Genomic DNA, 27,677 nt, shown 5'->3' with positions numbered 1-27,677 from the left:
GTAAGTGGGAGGATTCTGGAAAGTGAATTATTGGATTTTGTTTTTTATTTTATCCTTTTGCCCTAATTCTCAAAGTAGTATGTGTTTGTAAGGAAAGTATTGGAAGGTCCAGAAAAATAACCCATAATGCTATTGCTTTTTTTTTTATATGAAATTTATTGTCAAATTGGTTTCCATACAACACCCAGGGCTCATCCCAACAGGTGCCCTCCTCAATGCCCATCTTTCTTTCCCCTCCCACTTTCCCCTCCCTCCCACCCCCCATCAACCCTCAGTTTATTCTCAGTCTTTAAGAGTCTCTTATGGTTTGCCTCCCTCCCTCTCTAACTTTTTTCCCCTTCTCCTCCCCCATGGTCTTCTGTCAAGTTTCTCAAGATTCACATAGGAGTGAAAACATATGGTATCTTTCTCTGTATGACTTATTTCACTTAGCATAACACTCACCAGTTCCATGCACGTTGCTACAAAAGGCCACATTTCTTTCTTTCTCATTGCCAAGTAGTATTCCATTGTATATATAAACCATAACTTCTTTATCCATTCATCAGTTGATGGAAATTTAGTCTCTTTCCATAATTTGGCTATTGTTGAAAGTGCTGCTATACACATTGGGGTACAAGTGCCCCTATGCATTAGCACTCCTGTATCCCTTGGGTAAATAGCAGTGCTTTACTGGGTCATAGGGTAGATCTATTTTTAATTTTTTGAGGAACCTCCACACTGTTTCCCAGAGTGGCTGCACCTGTTTGCATTCCCACCAACAGTGCAAGAGGGTTTCCATTTCTCCACATCCTCTCCAGCATCTATAGTCTCCTGATTTGTTCATTTTAGCCACTCTGACTGGCGTGAGGTGATATCTGAGTGTGGTTTTGATTTGTATTTTCCTGATGAGGAGTGACATTGAACATCTTTTCATGTGCCTATTGGCCATCTGGATGTCTTCTTTTTTTTTTTAACTTTATTTTTTATTTTTATTTTATTTTATTAAAAAAAATTTTTTTTTCAACGTTTATTTATTTTTGGGACAGAGAGAGACAGAGCATCAACAGGGGAGGGGCAGAGAGAGAGGGAGACACAGAATTGGAAACAGGCTCCAGGCTCTGAGCCATCAGCCCAGAGCCTGACGCGGGGCTCGAACTCCAGGACCGCGAGATCGTGACCTGGCTGAAGTCGGACGCTTAACCGACTGTGCCACCCAGGCACCCCTATTTTTTATTTTTAAAAATTTACATCCAAATTAGTTAGCATATAGTGAAGCAATTATTTCAGGAGTAGATTCCTTAATGCCCCTTACCCATTTAGCCCATCCCCCCCTTCCCATAACCCCTCCAGCAACCCTCAGTTTGTTCTATATATTTATGAGTCTCTTCTGTTTTGTCCTCCTCCCAGTTTTTTTATTATTTTTGTTTCCTTTTCCTTATGTTCATCTGTTTTGTGTCTTAAAGTCCTCATATGAGTGAAGTCATATGATTTTTGTCTTTCTCTGACTGACTAATTTTGCTTAGCAAAATACCCCCAAGTTCCATCCACATAGTTGCAAATGGCAAGATTTCATTCTTTTTGTTTGCCGAGTAATACTCCATTGTATATATATACCACATCTTCTTTATTCATTCATCTGTCGATGGACATTTGGGCTCTTTCCATACTTTGGCTATCATCGATAGCATTGCTATAAACATTGGGGTGCATGTGCCCTTTCAAAACAATACACCTGAATCCTTCGGATAAATACCTAGTAGTGCAATTGCTGGGTTGTAGGGTAATTCTATGTTTAATTTTTTGAGAAACGTCCATACTGGTTTCCAGAGTGGCTGCATCAGTTTGCATTCCCACCAGCAGTGCAAAAGTTTCCTCTTTTTCTGCATCCTCACCAAGATCTGTCATTGCATCAATTGTTAACTTTAGCCATTCTGACAGGTGTGAGGTGGTATCTCAGTTTGTTTTTGATTTGTATTTCCCTGATGATGAGTGATGTTGAGCATTGTTTCATGTGTCAGCTGGCCATCTGGATGTCTTCTTTGGAGAAGTGTCTATTCATGTCTTTTGCCTATTTCTTCACTGGATTATTTGTTTTTTGGGTGTTGAGTTTGATAACTTCTTTGTAGATTTTGGATACTAACCCTTTATCTGATATGTCATTTGCAAATAACTTCTCGCATTCTGTCGGTTGCCTTTTATTTTTCCTGATGGTTTCCTTCACTGTGCAGAAGCTTTTTATTTTGATGAGGTCCCAGTAGTCCATTTTTGCTTTTGTTTCCCTTGCCTCCAGAGACGTGTTGAGTAAGAAGTTGCTGTGGCCAAGATCAAAGATGTTTTTGCTTGCTTTCTCCTCGAAGATTTTTATGGCTTCCTGTCTTACATTGAGGTCTTTCATCCATTTTGAGTTTATTTTTGTGTATGGTATAAGAAAGTGGTCCAGGTTCATTCTGCATGTCACTGTCCAGTTTTCCCAGCACCACTTGCTGAAGAAACTGCTTTATTCCATTGGATATTCTTTCCTGCTTTGTCAAAGACTAGTTGGCCATACGTTTGTGGGCCCATTTCTGGGTTCTCTATTCTGTTCTATTGATCTGAGTGTTCTTGTGCCAGTACCATACTGTCTTGCTAATTACAGCTTTATAGTATAGCTTGAAGTCTGGGACTGTGGTGCCTCCTGCTTTGGTTTTCTTTTTCAAGATTGCTTTGGCTATTCAGGGTCTTTTCTGGTTCCATACAAATTTTAGGATTATTTGTTCTAGCTTTGTGAAGAATGCTGGTATTACTTTGATAGGGATTGCGTTGAATATGTAGATTGCTTTGGGCAGTATCAACATTTTAATATTTCTTCTTCCTATCCAGGAGCATGGAATCTTTTTCCATTTCTTTGTGTCTTCTTCAATTTCTTTCATAAGCTTTCTATAGTTTTCAGTATATAGATTTTTCACCTCTTTGGTTAGATTTATTCCTAGGTACTTTATAGTTTTTTGTGCAACTGTAAATGGAATTGATTCTTTGATTTCTCTTTCTGTTGCTTCATTGTTGGTGTATAGGAATGCAACCGATTTCTGTGCATTGATTTTATATTCTGCAACTTTGCTGAATTCATGAATCAGTTCTAGCAGTTTTTTGGTGGAATCTTTTGGGTTTTTCACATAGAGCGTCATGTCATCTTCGAAGAGTGAAAGTTTGACCTCCTCCTGGCCAATTTGGATGCCTTTTATTTCTTTGTGTTGTCTGATTGCAGAGGCTAAGACTTCCAATACTATGTTGAATAACAGGGCGAGAGTGGGTATCCCTGTCTTGTTCCTGACCTTAGGGGGAAAGCTCTCAGTTTTTCCCCATTAAGGATGATATTGGCATTGGGTCGTTCATATATGGCTTTTATGATCTCAAGGTATGATCCTTTTATCCCTACTTTCTTGAGGGTTTTTTTTCTGTATTTTGTCAAATGCTTTCTCTGCATCTATTGAGAGGATAATATGGTTCTTGCCCTTTCTTTTATTGATGTGATGAATCCTGTTAATTGTTTTGCGGATATTGAACCAGCCCTGCATCCCAGGTATAAATTCCACTTGTTCGTGGGGAATAATTTTTTTTAAGTATTGTTGGATCCAGTTGGCTAATATCTTGTTGAGGATTTTTGCATCCATGTTCATCAGGGAAATTGGTCTATAGTTCTCCTTTTTAGTGGGGTCTCTGTCTGGGTTTGCAATCAAGGTAATGCTGGTTTCATAGAAAGGGTTTGGAAGTTTTCTTTCCATTTCTATTTTTTGGAACAGTTTCAAGAGAATAGGTGTTAACTCTTCCTTAAATGTTTGGTAGAATTCCCCTGGAAAGCCATCTGGCCCTGGACTCTTATTTTTTGGCAGATTTTTGATTACTAATTCGATTACCTTACTGATTGTGGGTCTGTTCAAATTTTCTATTTCTTCCTGTTTCAGTTTTGGTAGTATATATGTTTCTAGGAATTTGTTCATTTTTTTCCAGATTGCCCACTTTATTGGCATATAATTGCTCATAATATTCCCTTATTATTGTTTTTATTTCTGTTGTGTTGGTTGTGATGTTTCCTCTTTCATTCTTGATTTTACTTATTTGGGTCCTTTCCTTTTTCTTCTTGATCAGACTGGCTGGTGGTTTATCAATTTCATCAATTCTTTCAAAGAACCAGCTTCTGGTTTCATTGATCTGTTCTACTGTTTTTTTTTTGTTTTTTTTTGTTTTTTTTGTTTTGACAGCATTAATTTCTGCTCTAATCTTTATTATTTCCTGTCTTCTGCTGGTTTTGGGTTTTATTTGCTGTTCTTTTTCCAGATCCTTAAGGTGTAAGGTTAGGTTGTGTATCTGAGATCTTTCTTCCTTCTTAGGAAGGCCCAGATTGCTATATACTTTCCTCTTATGACTGCCTTTGCTGCATCCCTGAGGTTTTGGGTTGTGGTGCTATCAATTTCATTGACTTCCATATACTTTTTAATTTCCTATTTAACTGCTTGGTTAGACCATTCATTCTTTATTAGGATGTTCTTCAGTCTCCAAGTGTTTTTTACCTTTCCAAATTTTTTCTTGTGGTTGATTTTGAGTTTCATAGCATTGTGGTCTGAAAATATGCACAGTATGATCTCAATCTTTTTGTACTTACTTAGGGCTGATTTCTGTCCCAGTATATGGTCTATTCTGGAGAACGTTCCATGTGCACTGGAGAAGAATGTATATTCTGCTGCTTTAGAATGAAATGTTCTGAATATATCTGTTAAGTCCATCTGGTCCAATGTGTCATTCAAAGCCTTTGTTTCCTTGTTGATTTTTTGATCAGATGATCTGTCCATTGCTGTGAGTGGGGTGTTGAAGTCTCCTACTATTATGGTATTATTATTGATGAGTTTATGTTTGTGATTAATTGATTTATATATTTGGGTTCTCCCACAGTTGGTGCATAAATGTTTACAATTGTTAGGTCTTCTTGGTCTATAAACGCCTTGATTATGATATAATGCCCTTCTTTATCTCTTGATACAGTCTTTATTTTAAAGTCTAGATTGTCTGATATAAGTATGGCTACTCCGGCTTCCTTTTGTTGACCATTAGCATGATAGATGGTTCTCCATCCCCTTATTTTCAATCTGTAGGTGTCTTTAGGTCTAAAGTGGTTGTCTTGTAAACAGCATATAGATGGATCTTGTTTTCTTATCCATTCTGTTACCCTATGTCTTTTGATTGGAGCATTAAGTCCATTGACGTTTAGAGTGAGTGCTGAAAGATATGAATTTATTGCCATTATGATGCTTGTAGAGTTGGAGTTTCAGGTATTCTCTGGTCCTTTCTAATATTTTGTTGCTTTTGGCATATATATACATATATATATATATGTATATATATACTTTCAGTATATATATATATATATATATATATATATATATACACTTTCATCTTTTCTCCCCTCAGAGAGTACCCCTTAAAATTTCTTGCAGGACTGGTTTAGCGGTCACAAACTCCTTTAATTTTTGTTTGTCTGGGAAACTTTTTATTTCTCCTTCTATTTTGAATGACAGCCTTGTTAGATAAAGAATTCTTGGCTGCATATTTTTCTGATTCAGCACACTGAATATATCCCACCACTCCTTTCTGGGTGCCAGGTTTCTGTGGATAGGTCTGCTGCAAACCTGATCTGTCTTCCCTTGTAGGTTAGGGACTTTTTTCCCCTTGCTGCTTTCATGATTCTCTCCTTGCCTGAGTATTTTGTGAATTTGACTATGATATGCCTTTTTGATGATCGGCTTTTGTTGAATCTAATGGGGTTCCTCTGTGCTTCCTGGATTTTGATGTCTGTGTTTTTCTCTAGGTTAGGAAAGTTTTCCACTATGATTTGCTCACATAACCCTTCTACCCCTATTTCTCTCTCTTCCTTCTCTGAGACCCCTATGATTCTGATGTTGTTCCTTTTTAATGAGTCACTGATTTCTATAATGCTTAAATCGTGCTCTTTTGCCTTAATCTCCCTCTTTTTTTCTGCTTCGTTATTCTCTATAAGTTTGTCCTCTATATCACTGATTCTCTGTTCTGCCTCATCCATCCTTGCCGCCATTGCATCCATCCATGATTGCAGATCAGTTAGAACATTTTTAATTTCATTCTGGCTATTTTTTACTTCTTTTATCTCTGCAGGAAAGGATTCTAATCTATTTTTGACTCCAGCTAGTATTCCTATTATCGTGATTGTAAATTCTGGTTCAGCCATTTTGCTTGTATCTGTGTTGGTTAAATCCCTGGCTGTCGTTTCTTCATGCTCTTTCTTTTGGGGTGAATTCCTTCATTTTGTCATTTTGAAGGGAGGAAAGGAATTAATGAGGTAGAAAAATTGAAATTAAAAAATATTAAAATTTTTAAAATATTAAAATTAAAAATTAAACACACACACACACAAATCGAATAGATGATGCTAGATCGTAGGTGTGTTTTGGTCTGGGTGTTGAAAGTGTTGAGAGATTAGAGAAACGAAAAAAAAAGGGGGGGGAGGAAATCATTTGAGAATTTTAAAAAGTGAATACACTGAAGTAGACTAAAATGAGAAAATGTGGGTAAAATAGAATATGAAAAAATATACACAAAAATAAATATAGTAGAAAAAATTAAAGAAAAATATTTTTAATAAAAATAAATGAATTTTTTTCATTTTCTGTATTTAAGAAAAAAGAAAATAAATGAAAATGAGAACAAAAGATAAAAAAAGAAAAAAGAACAGAAAACAAAGAAATCGTTTGAATATTTGAAAAAGTGAATACATTGTAGTAGACTGAAATAAAATGATGGGAGTAAGGTAGAATTTGAAAAAAATTACATAAAAGGAAAAATATAGTAATAAAAATTAAATAAAAATATTTTAAATAGAAATTGAAAGTAAAAATGAAGTTTTTCTTTTTCTGCATTCAAGAAGAAAAAAGGAAAAAGAAAGAAAAAAAGGAAATTGAAAATTTGAAAAGGTGAGTACAATGAAGTAGACTAAAATAAAATGTGGAAGTAAAGTAGAATTTGAAAAAATTAACACAAAAGTAAAAAATATAGTAATAAACATTAGAGACAGGTATTTTTAATAAAAACTGAAAATAAAAATGAGTTTTTTCTCTTTCTGTATTCGAGAAAAAGAAAAGAATTGTAAAGAGTAAAAGGGAAAAGAGAAAAAAAAACTGAATAGATGAACCTGCTAACAGATTGAAGTAGGACTGAAATTGCTTCGTTTTCCCCTAGAGGTCAGTTCATGTAGCTCTTTATAGTCCATAAATTAAACCGGTTTGAGTTCTTAAAGAGCAAAGTTGGCCCAGTTGGGCGGGGCTTGGTGTAACAGTTCCGCTCTCCACTAGATGGCGCTGCTAGCCTACTGGGGTGGATTGTTGCAGTGCTTGTAGCTGTGCATGCGCATGCGCGGGAGCGGTGAAAAATGGCGCCACCCAGCTACCCAGTCTGTTCTCCTGGATCTGCAATTGTGCACCGTCCTCCATCTTCAGCTCTCGTCCACTTCCCGCTTTTCCATTCCCTGTGACCAGGCCCCAGGCAGTACCTGTCTCCCAAGTTTTGTCTCAGATATGGCTGTTTTCCCGGCCCCTTACTTCTGAAGGACTGAGGCTTTGACCCGTTCCGCCCCTCTGCATGAGGGTCTCACCGAGCAACGGCCGAATGAGCAATGGCCGAATGTTGGCTGCGCCCAGAAACACCCGTTGGACCTTGCTGGTGCCCCAAGACTGTGGCCAGGTGCCAGGCCACCCCAAAAAAATATTGTGAGAGTGTAGCATCAGCATTTCAGGGATTATGGAAAATCGCAACACATATCTGGCACCAGGCTTCACCCTCAACGACCTTGCCCCAGCACCAGTGAATGTGGCTGCCTTCCGGGGTCTGCTGGGACCAGGTGGCTTCAACAGTCTTTACCAAATGTCCTTCCAGCAGTGGAACCGCTTTTCGCCGTGTGGCCCGAGAAACTCCCAGACCCCACTCTGTTCTTGGGGATTCACCTTACCCACCAGAGCACTGCCAGGTATTGAGCTGTAGAGTTGCAGATTTTGAGCTCCCCTTGTTTACAGTCTTAATGGAATTTAAACCCTCTCCTTTCTCCCTTTTTAGTTTAGTCCCTGTAGCTGTTTCCAATTTTCCACTTTCTCTCCAGCTGCTTTTGGGGAGGGGTGCTTTTCCTATATGCTCCCCCTGCTCCCCAGTCTCCGTCCTCTGCCCGCAAAAGGGGTTCCCTACCTTTCGTGGCTTCTTGCTCCCCAAGTTCAGTTCTTTGTGTCACGTACCTGCTGAATTCTGTGGTTCAGGTTGTGCAGATTGTTGTGTTAATCTTCCAATCAGTTTTCTAAGTGTGTAGGATGGTTTAGTGTTGGTCTGGCTGTATTTCTTGCATGTGAGACACACAAAAAGCTTCCATGCTGTTCCGCCATCTTGGCTCCTCCTCTGGATGTCTTCTTTAGAGAAGTGTCTATTCATGTCTTCTGCCCATTTCTTCACTGGATTATTTGTTTTTCTGATGTGGAGTTTGGTGAGTTCTTTATAGATTTTGGATACTAGCCCTTTGTCTGATATGTCATTTGCAAATATCTTTTCCCATTCCATCAGTTGCCTTTTACTTTTGTTGATTGTTTGCAGTGCAGAATGCTATTTCTTTAAAAAAAATTTTTTTTAATGTATATTTTTTTGGAGAGAGAGACAGAGCATAAGCAGGAGAGGTGCAGAGAGAGGAAGACATAGAACCCCAAGCAGGATCCAGGCTCTGAGCTGTCAACACAGAGCCTTACATGGAGCTTGAACTCATGAACTGCAAGATCATGACCTGAGCTGAAGTCTGATGCTTAATAGACTGAGCCACCCAGGCACCCTGCTATATTGCTATTTCTTAGTAAAAACAATGGCAATATGTTTGTGCATTTCTTTTCTTTGCATTTATTAACTATAGGTGAGCTTGTATAAGCAACTACACTTGAATCTGCTTTTCTTTCCCTAATAACAATTTTATATTAGGTACATCCCCATGTTTTCATCATAGTAAAATATTCTTTCACATAGATTCACAGTTTCTTCCCATTAGACATTAAAGTTGTTACAATTTCTCCAGTAGTAAAATGAGTCACTGTTGTTATATCTCCCTGTGTCCTCTGCCTTGGTCCTAGAAAAACAGTTAAAGGTTGCTCTCAGTTTCAAGTGTCAGTGAACCTCTCTCAGAGGTTCAAGTTCAGCTGTCAATCTATGTGTTGCCCTAATATCCTCCATGGGGGTTTCCCTCTTCCATCCCCTACCCTCATGCTGGCCACAGCAGACTTTTCAAAGTATTTCTCTCAACCACATGTGGTATGTGTTCCCCTTGGGGGGAGTTTCATAAATGTAAAAAAATTCCCCATCTCATTATATTTCAAATGCTATTTTAGCTCCCTGTTGTATAACGTGATACATTAGTGCCTGGGCACCAACTGATGACCTGTGAAAGTCTTGAATTATCCTAGGCTCCCCCTGTGGATGAGTGCTTGAAATGTGGCTAGTTAAAACCAAGATATCTGGTAAGTGTAAAATAAACAATGAATTTTGAATGCTTAGCAAGATAAAAAGGAACACGTATTATTTTATGGATGGTACTATTTGTATTGATTACAGGTTAAATGATAATATTTTGGATACGTTGAATTTAATGAAATATTTTATTAAAATTAATTTAATCCTTGTTATGCATCTTTAATGTGGCCACAGAAAAATTTAAAACTACATATGTGGCTTGTGTTTGTGGCTAGTATTGCATTTCTTTTTGAGAGACCAAGTTAGAGCCAAGAGTCAGAGCCTGGGACACCATACTAATGTTCCCTCTTGGGAAAGCACCTCATCCCCCTGCTCTCTGCTCAAGCTTCCAGAATATTGGGTAAGGGGGAAAAATGTCAGCAGAGTTCTTCTTCACTCCCTTTCTCCCAACATCCAACCCCACCATGAAGCTTGTAGAAACAGAGGGTTAGGTAGTGGATAAGAGAACTAACTTGGTTGGTTTGTTATGCTATTTTATTAACTTTAAGGACCATATTGCATTAAGTTGGATGAGTGACAGATACTCCCATGTGGAATAGATCTAGCTGTAAAGTGCTCACCAAATGCTCTGTGTCTCTGGGCTTTGGCTGTAGCTTTGAGTCATTTTGTTCTTCTCTACCTGACTTCAATCACTCCTTTTGCAAAAGCACTAAAGCTCCCTTGTGCCTACTTTTAGAGAGTCAGAGCTGGGACTTCACATACTTTTTTGCCATTTCAGCTGCCAGGCAGATAAAAAATGGTGTATATCAGAGATCCCTGCTCTAAGCAGCTCGTGAGGAGGAAGCTGAAACTGGAACATTTGGATTCAGGAGAAGCCTGAGATAACTGAGCCTGTTTCTTGAGATCTAATAGTTTCCTAGGCCTGCCAAGACACTTCAGCATCTCAGACAGCTCAAGGACTTAGGCAGGAAAAGTTGAGTTAATGAGTGATGGTTGACACACAATTCTGAATCCTGCAGCAGCAATGTGTGTGTGCTCAGGCCTTCATCAGGCAATGGCCCAGGGACAGCACAGAAGTCCTTGGCTGGGAGCCACCCCTGGCTGTAGCTTCATGTGGCTCCTGGTTTCTGCACTGTTAAGACTATGACTTCAAGGGCAGCTGAGGTCACTAGTTACCCTAACCCATTTATAAAGCTGGTCAAGCTCCCATCCAAACAAATGTCCTTCCTGCTTTCAATTATTTTTGTAGGGAACCTCTGTTTGCACACAGAGTCATGTTTCTTGCCATATTTGTTTAGTTTCTTTTTCTGTTAACCTCTTTCCTTCAGACTGGTAGAGGCAGTCTTTCCTGTGGCTTGATGCCAGTTGAGTCTCTTCCAACTATGGCTGGGAGGGGCCTGACAGATTCTCCTCTGAAGCAGCAACTTTCAGGCTGCTTAATTCCTAGGAACTGAAGTCTGGGAGAAGAGACAGACATTGGGTATTCCCTATTCATGCCTAGAACAAATATGTGGGTACCATCTTCTGTGAGCTAAGCATGAGGTTGGCCTCTGAGAACTCAGAAGAGTCAGGTGTAAATCCACCCTTGTAGACTTTTATAGCCTATGACAAATGATGAGTGACACTACACAGCTACCCACAGGGGAAGTGGGAATTCAGCAGGACAGCAGATAGCTTTGAGCAAACAGGAATGGAAGAAGGAATTGTGGGTATTTCATGAAGGAGAAATTTGAGCCGTCATTGAAGGGTGGGTATAAATTGACCCTATCTATAGCAGTGTTTCTCATCCTCAACACTATTGACATTTTGGACCAGATAATTTTCTACTATGGAGGCTTTCCTGTACATTGTAAGATTGTTTAACAGCATCCCAGGCTTCTACCAGTGAGGTACCAGTAGGACCCCAATCTGTTGTGACAAACAAAATATCTGCAGATATTGCCAAAAGTCCCCTACAGGAAAAAAAATCACCTGGTTGAGAACCACAGTTATAAAGGAATAAGCAAAAGAATATTCCAGAAAGAGAAAAAAAAAAAAGAGCAAAGGACAAGCCCTGCACAGACAGCAGGTGAATCCATTTGCCTGGAATGAAGGATATGTGAAGAGAATTCTCAAAACAGTGGAAAACAGAATGTAAACTCCAAAGAGTGGGTGTTTGGTGTGTGTGTGTGTGTGTGTGTGTGTGTGTGTGTGTGTGTCTGTTTTGTTTCATAATGGACCTCAAACACCTAGAATAGAGTCTGGGACATACTTGAAACTCAATAGTGTTTGTAGAGTAGAAGAGAGTGTAGGGTCACTTTATAGAGGGTTGAGCACTGGGTTGGGGTATTGGTTTTATTCTGTAAGTAACATGGAGACATTTGAATGTTTTGGAATAAAAGATAGAGGTGACCCATTATAGACATTGAGAATCAGACAGCCATATGTCAGGAAGATTAGAGAATAGGCTGACCCTGGGGATAAAGAGATAGCCAAAATACTGTTGCAGGAGTCCAGACAAGAGATAATAGGAGTTTGTCCACAGATAGCATGTGGAGGGAGATGAAGAGAAACAATACATGACAGCAAAGATTGGATGATGGGAATGGGGTGGAGAAATAATGGCAACGTGTAAAAGTAGGAAACACAGGTCGATACTACCCAAAGCAATCTACATATTCAATGCAATCCCTATCAAAATAACACCAGCATTCTTCGCACAGCTAGAAAAAAACAATCCTAAAATTTGTATGGAACCAGAAAAGACTCTGAATAGCCAAAGCAATCTTGAAAAAGAAAGCCAAAGCAGGAGGCATCACAATTCTGGACTTCAAGCTGTATTACAAACTTGTAATCATTAAGATGGTATGGTTCTGGCACAGAAACAGACACTCAGATCAATGGAACAGAATAGAGAACCCAGAAGTGGACCCACAGATGAATGGGAAACTATTTGACAAAGCAAGAAAGAATATCCAGTGGAATAAAGACCATCTCTTCAGCAAATGGTGTTGGGAAAACTGGATAGCGACATGCAGAAGAATGAACCAGGACCACTTTCTTACACCATACACACACAAAAAAACCTCAAAGTGGATGAAAGACCTAAATGTAAGACAGGAGGCCATCAAAATCCTCAAGGAGAAAACAGGCAAAAACATCTTTGACCTTGGCTGCAGCAACTTCTTACTCAACATGTCTCTGGAGGCAAGGGAAACAAAAGCAAAAATGAACTACTGGGACCTCATCAAAATAAAAAGCTTCTGCACAGCAAAAGAAACAATCAGTGAAGCTAAAAGGCAACCAACAGAATGGGAGAAGTTATTTGCAAATGACATATCAGATAAAGGGTTAGTATCCAAAATCTACAAAGAACTTATCAAACTCAACACCCAAAAAACAATCCAGTGAAGAAATAGGCAAAAGACATGAATAGACACTTCTCCAAAGAAGACATCCAGATGGCTAGCTGACACATGAAACAATGCTCAATATCACTCATCATCAGGGAAATACAAATCAAAAAAAACCTGAGATATCACCTCACACCTGTCAGAGTGGCTAAAGTTAACGATGCAAAGACAGATCTTGGTGAGGATGCAGAGAAAGAGGAAACTTTTGCACTGCTGGTGGGAATGCAAACTGATGCAGCCACTCTGGAAAACAGTATGGAGGTTTCTCAAAAAATTAAACGTAGAATTACCCTACAACCCAGCAATTGCACTACTAGGTATTTATCCGAAGGATACAGATGTATTGTTTTGAAAGGGCACATGCACCCCAATGTTTATAGCAACGCTATTGATGATAGCCAAAGTATGGAAAGAGCCCAGATGTCCATCGACAGATGAACGAATAAAGAAGATGTGGTATATATATATACAATGGAGTATTACTCGGCAATCAAAAAGAATGAAATCTTGCTGTTTGCAACAACATGGATGGAACTAGAGTATATTATACTAAGCAAAATTAGTCAGAGAAAGACAAATTCATATGACTTCACTCATATGTGGAATTTATGGTACAAAACAGATGAGCATAAGGTAAGGGAAACAAAAATAATATAAAAATTGGGAGGAGGACAAAACAAAAGAGACTTGTAACTATAGAAAACAAACTGAGGGTTGCTGGAGGGAGTTGGGTGGGGTGGATGGACTAAAAAGGCAAGGGACATTAAGGAAGACACTTGTTGGGTGAGCACTGGGTGTCATATGTAGGGGATAAATCACTGGATTCTACTCCTGAAATCATTATTGCACTATATGCTGACTAACTTGGATGTAAATTAAAAAGTAAATAATTAAAAAAAGTAGGAAATACACACAGGAAAACAAAGAGGGAATGTGGGAAATAATTTAATTATTTACATTTTGCCTTTAAAAAAGAATCCACACTAATCCTTCTCAAACTCTTCCCAAAAGTTGAAGAGAAGGGAATACTTCCAAAATCACTTTATGAGGGCAGAATTATCCTGATACTAAAGCCAGACAAGGCCACTATAAGAAAATTACAAGCCAATATTCTTCATGTGCATACATGCAAAAATCTTCAACAAAGTATCAGCAAAATTCAACAGCACGTTAAGAGTATCATACACCACGATCAATTAGGACTTATTCGGGGATGCAAGGATGGTTCAATATATGTAAATTAATAATTGTGATAGAGGGGTACTGGATGGCTCAGTTGGTTAAGTATCTGACTCTTGATATCAGCTCAGGTGTTAGTCTCAGGGTTGTGAGTTGAAGTCCCATATTGAGCTCCATGTTGCCATGGAATCTACTTAAAAATAATAAATAAATAAATAAATAAATAAATACATAAATAAGATACATCACATAAACAGAATGGACGATTAAAACATCATGTGATCATCTCAATAGATGCAAAAAAAGCATTTGACAAAAATTCAACAATTTTTCATCATAAAAATTCTCAACAATGAGGTATAGAAGGAATATACATAATAAACTCCATATATGACAAGCCCACAGCGAAAATCCTGTTCTATTGTGTAAAGCTGAAAGCTTTTCCTCTATGATGAAGAACATGACAAGAATGTCTACTTTTGTATTTATATTCAACATGGTACTGGCATCCTGGTCAGAGCAACTAGGCAAGAAAAACAAATACAGGCATACCTCAGAGGTACTGTGGGTTTGTTTCCAGACCATCACAATAAAGTGAATATTGCAATAAAGCAAGTCAAATCAATTTTTCCAGTGCAAATAAAAGTTATTTTTATTGTAGTCTATTAAGTGTACAACATCAATGAGCCTAAAAAATCCATGTACATGCCTTAATTAAAAATACTTTATTGGTAAAAAAAAATGCTGACTTTCCTCTGAGCTTTCAGTAAGTTATAATCTTTTTGCTGGTGGAGGGTCTATGCTGATGGCTAATGACTGATCAGTGTGGTGGTTGCTGGAAATGGGGCAGCTGTGGCAATTTCTTAAAATAAGACAACAATGAAGTTTGCTACATCCAAGACTCTTCATTTCATGAATAATTTCACTATAGCATGTAATGTTGTTTGATAGCCTTTTACCCACAGTACATCTTTCAGAATCGGAGTCAAGCCTATCAAACCTTGTCACTGCTTTATCAACTGAGTTTGTGTAATATTCTAAATCCTTTGTTGTCATTTCAACAGTCTTCACAGCATCATCACCAGGAGCAGATTTTATCTCAAGAAACCTCTTTCTTTGCCCATCCACAAGAGCAATTCTTCTTTCACTGAAATTTTATCATGAGATTTCAATAATTCAGTCACATCTTTAGGGTCCAGTTCTAATTCTAGTTCTCTTGCTATTTCCACTACATCTGCAGTTACTTCCTCCACCGAAGTCCTGAACCCCTCAGAATCATCCATGAGGGTTGGAATCAACTTCTTCCAAACTCCAATTAACATTGATATTTTGACTTCTTCCCCTGAATCAAAAATGTTCTTAATGGCATCAAGAATGGCAAAATCCTTTCCAGAAGGTTTTCAATTTATTTTCTCCAGATCTGTCAAAGGAATCACTATCTATGGGAGCTGTAGCCTTACAAAATGTATTACTTAAGTAATAAGACTTAAAAGTCAAAACTACTCTTGATCTCTGGGCTGCAGAATGGATGTTGTGTTAGCAGGCATTGAAAAAACAATCTCATTGTCCATTTCCATCAGAGTTCTTGCATGACCACATGCGTGCATGATTAATGAGCAGGAATACTTTGAAAGAATTTTTTTTTCTTTTGCCTGAGCTGTAGATTTCAACAGTAGCCTTAAAATATTCAGTAAACCATGTTGTAAATGGATGTGCTCTCATCCAAGCTTTCTTCCATTTATAGAGCACAGGTAGAGTAGACTTAGCATAATTCTTAAGGGCCCTAGAATTTTTAGAATAATAAATGAGCATTGGCTTCAGCTTCAAGTCACCAACTGCATTAGACACGAGAGAATCAGCCCATCCTTTGAAGCTTTGAAGGCAGGCATTGACTTCTCTTCTCTAGCTATGAAAATCCTAGATGGCATCTTCTTCCAACAGAAGGCTATCTCATCTACATTCAAAATCTATTGTTTGATGTAGCCACCTTTATTAATTATCATAGCTAAATCTTCTGGATAATTTGCTACAGCTTCTACATCAGCCCTTGCTGCTTCACCCTGAACTTTGGTGTTAGGGAGACGGCTTCTTTCCTTACACTTCATGAACCAAACTCTGCTATCTTCAGACTTTTCTTCTGCAGCTTCCTCACCTCTCTCAGCCTTCACAGAATTGACGAGAGTCAGGACCTTGGTCTGGATTAGGCTTTGGCTTAAAGGGATGTTGTGGCCTATTTGATCTTTTATCCAGACCACTAAAACTTTCCCTATATCTGCAATCTCTCTTTTATTATTCACATATTCACTGGATTAGCACTTTTAATTTCCTTCAAGAACTCTTTCTTTGCATTCACAGCTTGGCTAACTGCTTAGCACAAGAGGCCCAGCTTTTGGCCTCTTTTGGTTTTCAACACTCATTCCTCACTAAGCTTAATCACTTCTAGCTTTTGATTTACAGTAACAGATGTGTAACCCTTCCTTTCACTTAAACACTTAGAGGAAGAGTCATTAATTGGCCTAATTTCAATATTGTTGTGTTTCAGGGAATAGGAAGACCTGAGAAGAAGGAGCAAGTTGGGGGAACAGCAGGTTGGTGGAGCATCAGAACACATACAACATTTATTGATTAAGTTTGCTATCTTACATGGCACCCCAAAACAATTATGGTCATAGTATCAAAGATCACTGATAATATATCATCATAAAAAATATAATAATCATGAAAAAATTTAAAATATTGTGAGAATTACCAAAATATGACATCGAGATATGAAGTGAGTAAATGGTGGAAAATGGTGGTGAAGTGGAAAATGGTGCCAATAGACCTGCTGGATCCAAGGTTACTACAAACCTTTAATTTGTAAAAAAATGCATTTTTGATGAAGTGCAATAAAGTGAAGTGCAATAAAATAATGTCTGCCTGCCCAAATAAGAAAGAGAGAAGTAAAATTGTCTCTGCAGATGACATGATCTTATAAAAAATCCTAATAACTCCACCCTCCCCCCCATCCTGGTAGAACTAGTAAACAAACTCACTAAAGTTGCAGGATACAAAGTTAGGATACAAAAATAATTTGCATTTCTATACAAACTACCTGAAAAAAATTAAGAAAAAAAATCTCATTTACAGTAGCATCAAAAACAATGAGACTTAGAAATAAATTTAATCAAAACCCATGAGATATTGAGGGAAAAAAAGCTGAAGAAAGCACAAATAAATGAAAAGATAATTTGTGTTCTTGATTTGGAAGAGTTAATATTGTTAAAATATCCATGTTACCCAAAGCAATCTATACATTCAACACACATTTCCAAAGGCATCAAAATTCCAAAGGCATTTTCACAGAAATAGAAAAAAACAATCCTAAAATACACGTGGAACAACAAAGGACTCTGAATAGTCAAAGCAATTTTGAGAAAGAACAGCAAAGCTGATTTCAAACGATATTACAAAGTCACAGTAATCAAAACAGTATATAGTACTGACATAAAAACAGGCATTTATACTAATGGTACAGAATAGAGAACCCAGAATAAAATCCACACATATATGGTCAACTAATCTTTGACAAGGGTACCAAGAACACACAATAGGGTAAGGGTCGTCTCCTCAATAAATGGTGTTGGGGCAACTGGATATCTATATGCAAAAAAATGACACTGAACCCCTATCTTACACCACTTATAAACACTCACTTGAAATGGGTTAAAGACTTAAATGTAAGACCTGAACCCATAAAATCTCTAGAAAAAAAATATAGGTAAAACTCCTTGACATTGGTCTTGGCAATGATTTTTTGGGGCATGACACCAAAAGCATAGGCAACAAAAGCAAAAATAAGTGGGACTATATTAAAGTAAAAAGCTAGTGAACAGCAAAGGAAACTATCAACAAAATGAAAAGACAACCTATGGGATAAAAGAAAATATTTGCAAGCCATATATTTAATGAGAGGTAATATCCAAAATATAAAAGGAACTTATATAGCTCACTGACAAAAACCCAAACCCAAAAACCCAATGAGAAAATGGGTAGAGGATCTGAATAGACATTTCTCCAAAGGTGACATACAAATGGGCAACAGGAATATAAAAACGTGCTCCTTATCACTAATCATCAACAACATGCAAATCAAAGCTACCAAGAGATATTAGCTTGCATCTATTAGAATGGCTATTATCAAAAAGATAAGAAATAAATGTTGAGGATGTGGAAGACAGGAAGTCCTTGTACACTGTTGGGGAGAATACAAATTGGTATAGCCACTCTAGAAAGTAGTATGGAATTTCCTCCAAAAATTAAGGATAGAACTACCCTATGATCCAGCAATCCTACTTCTGGGTATGTATCTAAAGGAAATAAAACCGGTATCTTGGAAAGCTATTTGCCTTCCATGTTCATTGCAGCATTATTCACAGTAGCCAAGATAATACAAACAACTTAACTGTCCATCAATGGATGAATGGATAAAGAAAATGTGAGGCACACACACACACACACACACACACACATATACAATAGAATATTATTTAGCCATAAAAAGGAAAGAAATCCTACCATTTGCAACAACATAAGCCTTGAGGACATTTGCTCAATAATGAAATAAACCAGACACAGAGAGAAAAATACTGTGTGGTATCACTTATATGTAGAATTAAAAAAAAATTTTTTTTGAACTGGCAAGTGTGGGGCTATAAAGAGAGAGGACCAAGTCAGAATCTCTCATGGTGAGGACATCTATGGTATGCACAGAGACCAGGGGTTGTCCACTATTATCTATTCTCACCTTCTTGCCAAGAAGAAGAACAGAACCCATATTTTTAGTTGGGTGCAGGATTATTTATTATTATATTGTTTATTGTTTATTATTATAAAGACTGTATATCCCAGCTTCCCTTGTCACTAGGTATTGCCACATGACTATGTTTTGTCTAAGAGATTTGAGAATAGTAGTCATGTAATTGCTTCCAGAAGCCTTTCCTAATAGACATTTGGCATGTCTCTATTGTCTTATTTTTTTGTCCCATGTTCCATCCTGCTTTCTGGAAGTCTGATGTGAAAGGCTGGAGTTAAAGTAGCCTCCTTGGACCACGAGTATGGATGCCATCTAAGGATGAAACAGTAGAGACTAGCATGGGACCAGGTCTCTAAATGACTTTGTGAATCCACCATACCAGCCCTGAACTGCTGATCCCCAGGCTTTGACATGAAGAAGAGTTGAATTTCTATCTTATTTAAGCCACTGTCATTATGTGTCTCTGTTGCTTGCAGCCAAACCTAATTCCAACTGACACAGTGCAAGGAACAGCAAGTAGGAAAGAACTAGCCAGAGAGTTTGAACAAGAGTAATTTAGTGTCATGGAAACCAAGGAAGGCAGAATTTCAGAACAGTGACCCACAGTGTGGAAGAGGATGAGGCCTGAGGACAAAGACACTATACTTGACAGCTTAAAGGTCACTGGTAGTTTTAAGTAAACACTGTCCAAGGTTAACTGCAAACCAAACCATATGAAAAGCCTCTTCATGGCATCTGCAAACACTCAGAACCTGCCAACTGACCTACATCTCGGGATCTGGAAGATGCTTATGCATTGTGAAGAGAAAAATATTTGCAGACTCACCTTATCTGCATAGACTGTATCAGTCTTCAAGAAATTAGTTAGAAACCATAGTCATTGTGAGAAAAAGCTGTCATTTAAAGGAGTGTTTCCAGCAGCGAGGGTGGAGAATGGAGGAAGGGCAAGGGTCTACTCCATGGCACCCTCTTGTCAGTTGGCTAATACTCTCTGGTCCTTTATATCTCAACCTAGAGCCCCTCCCTCAGACAGACAGTCCCCTGACTCCACTGTTGTAGGCTCTTATAGCTCCCTAAACTTTTCCTCTATATCTCTCCTTGTTTAATATCTGCCTTCCTCAATAGGACCCTGTCTGGTTCGTTCACTGCTGTGTCCTCAGGGCCTAGCTGAGCATCTGGTAAAGAACAGCTGCTCAATGGAGTGCATGACATTTCTCCTTGCAGTGCTGGCACCAAACTCTTGGTGTTTTGCTTAGTTTGTTTCTTGTGCTTGAGGAAACACTTTGTGAAATTGTTTCTTCTCTTGGCTTCTCATTGTTTTCATCCTGAGAACTGATGAAGAGAGAGGGGAATGTGGAATTCCTAGTTGATGTCTACCTATGTTAGGGATGGTTGGTATCTTACTTACTTTCCTATTCCCTCACTGAAGGCACCAGGGAGCCATTTAGTATACAAAGACTATGTGGTACCCAAGGGTGTCTCAGAAGCTGAAGGAGTGAAGGAGGCTTCTGAAGTTCCCCCCAGAGTACCTTCCAGGGTGGAGTCATGCTATAAAGTACTCTAGGTCAGTGCCTATTAGAACATTACTTCAGATCCAGAGAAAGAGAGGTATTCCAATTCCTCACATTCTGGCCTTTACCTCCCCTCAAGCCCTATCTTCTTATCCTCTCTGTCCCCAATGTTACCCATTCTCAAGACTCATATTAAATGCCACCCTCTCTGGGGATCCTTCCCTGGTCACCCAGTCCAGGCACATATCTTTGTCCCCCGAGCTCCAACAACACCTGCTATCTGATGTTCCTTTGAAAATTAGCACATTCTGTCTAGTGGTGTTCGCCTGATTTTCAGATGGGTATTCAGCTTCCTGAAAGGGTGCTGCCTTGAACTTCTGCATAGCCCGTGAGTATAGCTTTATACAATATAGATATCAGGAAATAGCTACTGGTTGACTGACCATTTCTTAGCTCTGCTCTTCATTTGCTGAAGCGAAGAAAACACACATGCACGACAACAGCAAACCTTGCCTGCCCCTGTTTCATGGCTTCTCATCTTGGACTGTCAGACATACTACAAGTTGCAGGGACCTTAATTTATTTTTCTATTTCAAAAAAAAATCACCCACAACCTCCTGTGGCTAGTAACTTCTAAACCGTAGTAGCTGATTATAAGTAAGATGTATGTAATTGTTTATCAGCAAGCTTTAAATAAACACATAAATTTCAGTGTCTCTTCTTATTGGATTTTCTGACATGTTGGAATTGATCTGAGATCTCATTGAAATGTAAACTATAAACTAGCATCTGAGGCTCTTAAATCAGAGGCGGGAATAGAGATAATAGAGTGGTTAGCACCTTTGAGAAGCATATCTATTTGGTAGAATGGTTAGCTGGTTATATTTTGTCAGCCAAAAAAAAAAAAAATGACAGCTTCATTTGCATAGGACTGCAGTGATTGATTCTCATCCCAGCTGCTCTTCCTTTGTCTCCTCTCCAAAGTAGAGGCTTTGGGCTGAGAACAGTGGGGATAGGCCACAGTCAGAAGTAACCTCTTCTTGTGACATAACTAAGATTCTCATCATCAAACGCTCCTTTTGGAACCATTCCTCATAATGACTGTATTAGTCAGGATTCCCCAGAGAAACAGAACAAAGAGAGAAGATTTATGGTAAGAATCAGCTCACATGACTATGGGGGCTGAGAAGTCCCACAGTCTGCTGTTTGCAAGGTGGACTGCCAGGAAAACCCATGGTATTAGTCCAAGTCCAAAGTACTGAGAACTGATGGTATAACTCCCAGTCCTGGGGCAAAGTCCTGAGAACCACGGGCCTGTTGGTGTAAGTTCCTATGTCCAAAGGCCCAGAAGCGCCAATGTCCATGGATAGAAGATGAACATCCCATCCCAAGAATAAGGAGTGAATTTACCCTTCCTTTGCCTTTTTGTTCCATTGGGGCCCCCAGTGGATTGGAACATGCCTACCCACATTGGTAAGGATGGATCTCTTAGTCCTTGATTTAAATGCTTCCAGAAACACCCTTCCAGAGACACCTAGAAATACTACCTTATCAGCTATCTGGGCATCCCTTAGCTCGGTCAAGTTGATACATAAAATTAACCATCACAGTGACAATCCCAATATCTCATTTTAATTGCATGAGGGCTCATTTTAAGCAACTTTGCCAAGTCAGAAACATGACCCTTTATGTAAAACCCCAAGTTATTCAGAGGTTGGACAGATGCACATTTAATGATGGCAGAGGTAACACAGGCACAGGTGGCTATAATGAAGGTCTTGGGACACACCTCACAATGATGTCAGTGCACTAACTTGCATTAGCACACCAGCCATGATTCCTCAAGTAGTGTCTAAAAGGCAGCCCTCCTCTCTAGGTTGCAAGCTTGAAATTGGACTGTGCTAAACCTCTTCCATATTCTAAGCTGTTACGTTTGTTTTAAGGGATTATGTTTGCTATAATGGATTATGGATTGATAATCTCATACTGTTATTGAAAGCTTTCTTGCTGAACCAAGTTGAGTCAGAAATTACTGATGATTTTTTAGGGACATATATTAGAACCAGTCTAAACCACAATCTCGCAGGACAAATTGCCCAGATTAAAAGAAAAGGAAATAACTCCCTTCTGACAGGAAAAATAATCCTAACACAGAAATCACTGTATTTCCTGATAGCACATATCCAAATAGAGAGTGAATTTGTGTTTCCCCTTTTTATCTGCATATAGAAAAAAAAGAATTTCAAAAGCACTTGGTTGTCAAAGAGATGATGGAAAATCCTGAGAAGGCAACCCAATGCCCTTTACTTAGAAAAACTCGGGAGACCCTGCTTGTTAAAAAAAGTTCCAAGACTGACAGAAAGCTGTTTACAAGGGTTTTTGCCACGGAAAGTCCCAAACAGGTCCAAAATGAAGAAAAATTTGACATGATTTAAATAGTTGCATCCTCCTCACATCAACAAGAGATAAATTAAGCCACAATTGATAATGGTTAACTGTTTTCTTTTTCTTTTTTTAAGGTGTACAACGTGATGATTTGTATGTATATGTTGTGAAACAATTACCTCGATCAAGTTAATTAACACATCCATCACTTCACATAGTCACATTTTTTGGGTAGTGAGAACACTTATGGTCTCTCTTAGCAAATTTCAAGTATAATGTACAGTATTGTTAACTGTAGTCACCCTGTGGTACATTAGATCCACAGAAGTTATTCATCTTGTAACGAAAAGTTCATACTCTTTGACCTACGTCTCTCATTTCCCCCACCTTCCCAGCCCTTGCCAACCACTATTCTACTCAGTTTTTATGAGTTCAGCTTTTTTCTTTTTGATTCCACAAATGTCAGTGATGCCGTATAGCATTTGTCTTTCTGTGTCTGGCTTATTTTACTTACAGGGGTAAGGAAGAAAATACAGTCTCAAGGGAGTAATAGGTTGAATAAAAATGTAAGGTTTTCTTTCCCTAGATGAGTGGACTTAAAATTCTTTTGATTGCTTGCCCCCAGGGTGGGGGGTTGAGAAACCAGGTACCTGGCTCTAACATCTCTAAGTTAACACTTAAAATTTTTCCTTCAATTCAGGTAGTAGCAAAGAATGTAATTTCTAGTATATTATAAATATTTATATTTTCAAATAAAATGGTTACATGTCTGACTTAAATGTGTCCCATCTAAATGCCACACTGCCACCAGCATAGCTGTTCTCTAACAAAGGGTTTTTTCAACATTCCTTTTATTCCTTTTCATATTTTTATCCCACTCTCCTTAAAGAATTTTATTCCATTGTAGATTCTTGTGTTTGAAAGTCTTTTATTGCTGACCCTATCATAGTTACCCATAACAAAGTATTTACACAAACTGAAATAAGATGTTAAAATATTTCCTGTGAATGTGAAGCTGGGAAAAGTCACCCTTTTTCCTGGATTACACTAGTGCACCATTGGTTGAACCACATGCACCCCCATGCCTTTCCTGGGTAATGTGCAGGGAAGGACACCTGTCAGCAATGAGGTGGAAATAAGAGCTGGTGTGATCAGGGCCATTCATTCTGAAGGAGACATATTTAGAAAGGAGTACTATGGTAGGTGGATCAGTTCTACTTTTCTATAACATCGTGCAACCATACCTTCACCCTGGCCTCCTGGTGGCTGGAGTATGCTTCCCACTCATGGCCTCCAGCATGGTTTACTGACTTGCTTCAGTGGATAAATGTGAGCAAAAGCTTGAAAAGTGCTTGTGCAGTTTGGTTTGGGTTCTAGTGCTTCTGCAATTGCAGTGAGAAGACAATGCTCCGGGTAGCTGCTGCCCTCCACTGGGCCACAAATAAGATATGGAATTAAGCTGATGCAGCCAGGGCCCATCACTTAATGGTAGGGCCCACTGCAAAATGAAAATGTGGGGCATCAGGATTCAATCCCTCTTTCTCCTGGCTTACCACCTCCATCCATGGTGGATGGCAACACCCAATGGGTAGAAATCTCCATGCAGGGGTGCACTTGGTACCTGGATTGGGAGTGAACAAGAAATCCTTGCCCATTGCCCACCAAATGTGCCATGACACTGCCAGTGTGAATAGCCACCACCTTGTCCCACCTTAAGACACTGCAGAACATGTGCCTGAATGGTCCTCCCTGTGGTCATGTTCAGAACCCCATGGGGACAGAGGGCAGCAGTGGTCACTGGGCATGCATGGAGAACTGATGGCTGAGTACCTATCCAGGAGGGCAGGGAGATAGGAGAAGGCAGCACCACGTGCGAATTGAGGCTTAAAGCCCCTGGAGCATGCAGCAAGTATTGTACTGAATACCTTCAGACTTCACTCACAAAACATGAATGTCTTGGGTCCATCCCAGAGTATTAAAGCACAAGTGCAAGGTCCTATTAAGTGTAGGGCTCTGTAAAATTGCATTGATCACACAACCTGGAGCCAGCCCTAGCCCAACAAACTGCAGACCTGCAGCCTGAATAGGGGCATCCCACCTGACCCACAGCTGCCCTAAGGATGGACGATTGTTGTTTTGAGTCACATTGTGTTGGGGTGGTTTGTTCTGCAGCATCATTGTGGCAATGGCTGAATGACACAAGTTCTCATGGAAATTCAGGTTCTAAAATTTAGTTTCACTAAAACCACCCATGCCTATTTGCCCCTTAGGAAGTCTCCGTGTGCTCGTAAGGATACAGGTTGTCCAATTTGAGGTCTTTGGCCCAGAGATCAAAGGTTGGGTGGAGTGTGAGAGAGTGTGTGAGACAGCTAAAAAGGAAGAGGGTTGTGGTCAGCAAGTGGGATTCTGCAGCTGGTGAGGTCAGGGGAAGAGCAAGTCGGGGGATGGCCTTGCTGGAGGACGGAGGCCATGACCTGAGGAGGTAGGGTGCAGAGATGCTGTGGAGCCAGTGGTGCTGTGGGTCCCAGTGGACTCTATGTCACCCATTAGCAGCAGTGTCACTGAGTGGTGATGCACATGGGCTTGTAGTCAGACAGGCAACCTGCATCTGCTAGTCCCTCCCTTTGCACTTACCTGTGTAACAGCAGGCATTCACTTATCTCCTGAGGGCTTTCCTTTCCTTATCTGTCCTGTGCTACAGTGTAATTCTATGAATTTCACACATAATCCATGAAAAGTCTTCAGCACAATACCTAGCACTTTGTAGGCACTCAGGAAATGTTAGCTGTTTATTATTTTGCAAGATGATGGGAGTTAGGTAACCTGTATTAGTCTCCTGTGGTTGTTGCAAAAAATTAGCACAAACTGGGTGACTTGAAACAACAGAAATGTGTTCTTTCACAGTTCTGGAGGCTGGAGGTCCACAGTTAAGTTGTCGTCAGGGCTGTGCTTCCTCCACATGCTTGAGGGGAGATTCCACTCCTTGCTTCTTCCTCCCTCTGGTGGCTGCAGAATTCCTTCCTTTACTTGGGGCTCCTCTCTCTAGACTCTGCCTCCTTTGTCACATTCCCTCCTCCTCTTCCATCTTCCCATCTCTCTGTGTGCTTCTGATGATGACCCTTGTTATTAGATTTCAGGCCCACCTGGATAATCCAGGATGCTCTCCTCCTCTCAAGATCCTTAACTTCATTACATCTGAGAAAAAACCCTTTTCCCAAAGAAGTTCATATCCACAGTTTCCAAGGATTAGGATACAGACATACCTTTTTGGGGGGACATCATGCAGCACATGACAGTGCCCTTGTCTGTAATGAAAGTGTTGGCAGCACTAGCTGGCAAGAAAAGGCAGAGAGTGGCAATTCTCCCCTTCCCAGATATACAGGGTATAGATAGTTTACATCTTCAGGCATAGGGCTTCATGGGAGGCACCGCTCATGGAAAACATTAGGCTTCACCAGGGTCAGAAGGAGGGGTATGTAACCGAAGTAGTAACCCTCAAATATAGCAGATTCCTGATGGAACACAGTGTATGCCATGTTTAGAAGATGGACTAGTGCAGGGGAGCAGAAGAGACTCAGGAAGATGGAATGAGAAAATGCCAGGGAATGAGTATTAAGGCTGGCAGGCTAGAAGGACGTCAAGGCCAAAGCTGGTGAACCAACTGCTGATACTCATCCCCCACCATCCTTAGCAGAGCCCCCTCCCACTTTCCATTTACCCCACCACTCAGACCCCTCACCCTGAGCTCTACGAACAAAAGCTCTGTATGCCTTTGAGTCACCACAGGCAGTGGGGTTGGCTTGCTTTGGTGTGTAGAGAGTGAGTGGTTGAACTTCTACCAATTTTATGTTTTCATCTGGAATATCACTATGCAATCCTTACAGTAAGATAATGGTTTTCTTTTCATAATAGATACCATATCCGTATCAATTTAGTTCTTCCCACTCTTTATCCCATGGGAAGCATTGTACTAATGAAAGGTTTCAAATCAACCCTGAAGGGAATGATTAAGGTTTACAGATCATTGTGCTCTCAGTCAGGATAAATTATCACATATTATCTGCATATATAAAGGCCACCCTAGGAATACTCCGACTTCTCCCTTTTTGAATTAATATTTGGAGGGGGGGAACAATTAAATTCATCTAGAAAGAGTGATCTGGAAAGCCTATAGTTGGCTTTAAGTTCTGAAGAGAAATTATGAAACGTAGGTAGGTCAAGAGAGTGGAGAGGAGATTTGGTGAAAGAAAAGCAGTGTATAAAATTAATTTTTAACTTTTTTGGGGGAGGATGTCATTGACTTCTTTGAGGATCTGTTGGAAACTATGGATTCTTTCCCTAGACAGACTCACATAAGCGTATACATACAAAATCCCACATGCAGTACTCAGTTGCTGAAAGCCCAACCACGGGGTTCTAGGGATGGATCCCTGGGGCCCAGTTAAGGCCATCTGGAGCATAATAGGCTCTAAGAGTAACAGAAACACCAGCTCCACTGGAAGTGATAGTTAACATGGGAGAAGAGAAGAGGTTGGAAAACTAGGTAGGGAATCTTGCTCAAATGGCAAGATTCAGGAAACATAACTGCATTCTGGGGTGGGCATGTTAAATATTTTGGACAGGATGCACACCAAAAATCAGGGATCCCAGGTGGTAGACCAGTCAACTTCTTGGCTTTAATGGCCTCATGGGTAAAATGGGAATGTTCTCAGGGTCAGCATGAAAACAAAGCGAGATAATATAGTGAAAGTGTTTTGTAAACATTTTAGTTTACAAAGTATCAAATGGAGGTTCAGGAAGATTAACCTGGTTGTGACCTGATGGGCATATGCCTTCATAGTCCTCAATGAGGGATCAGGAAACATGTAGTGTGGCTTCAGACTATTAGTCGGGGCAAGAGAATGAGAACATTCATGGACATATAAAGTAAACCAGGTGGAA

At 39.5% G+C, this 27,677-nt stretch overlaps 1 long non-coding RNA gene across 2 annotated transcripts in view; it reads left to right on the top strand.

Annotated features, from left to right (window-relative positions):
* LOC125165987 (uncharacterized) overlaps positions 1-27,677 on the top strand; it is a 118,603-nt gene that overhangs the window by 88,082 nt on the left and 2,844 nt on the right. For both annotated transcript variants that reach the window (XR_007152296.1, XR_007152297.1), the window contains exon 4: positions 16,588-16,633. This is a non-coding gene — a long non-coding RNA (uncharacterized LOC125165987). The remainder of the gene's footprint in view (positions 1-16,587; positions 16,634-27,677) is intronic.

The sequence above is a fragment of the Prionailurus viverrinus genome, chromosome B2, assembly GCF_022837055.1.
Source record: "Prionailurus viverrinus isolate Anna chromosome B2, UM_Priviv_1.0, whole genome shotgun sequence".
Lineage (NCBI taxonomy): Eukaryota > Metazoa > Chordata > Mammalia > Carnivora > Felidae > Prionailurus > Prionailurus viverrinus.
This window is presented reverse-complemented; position numbering and strand designations above follow the sequence as displayed.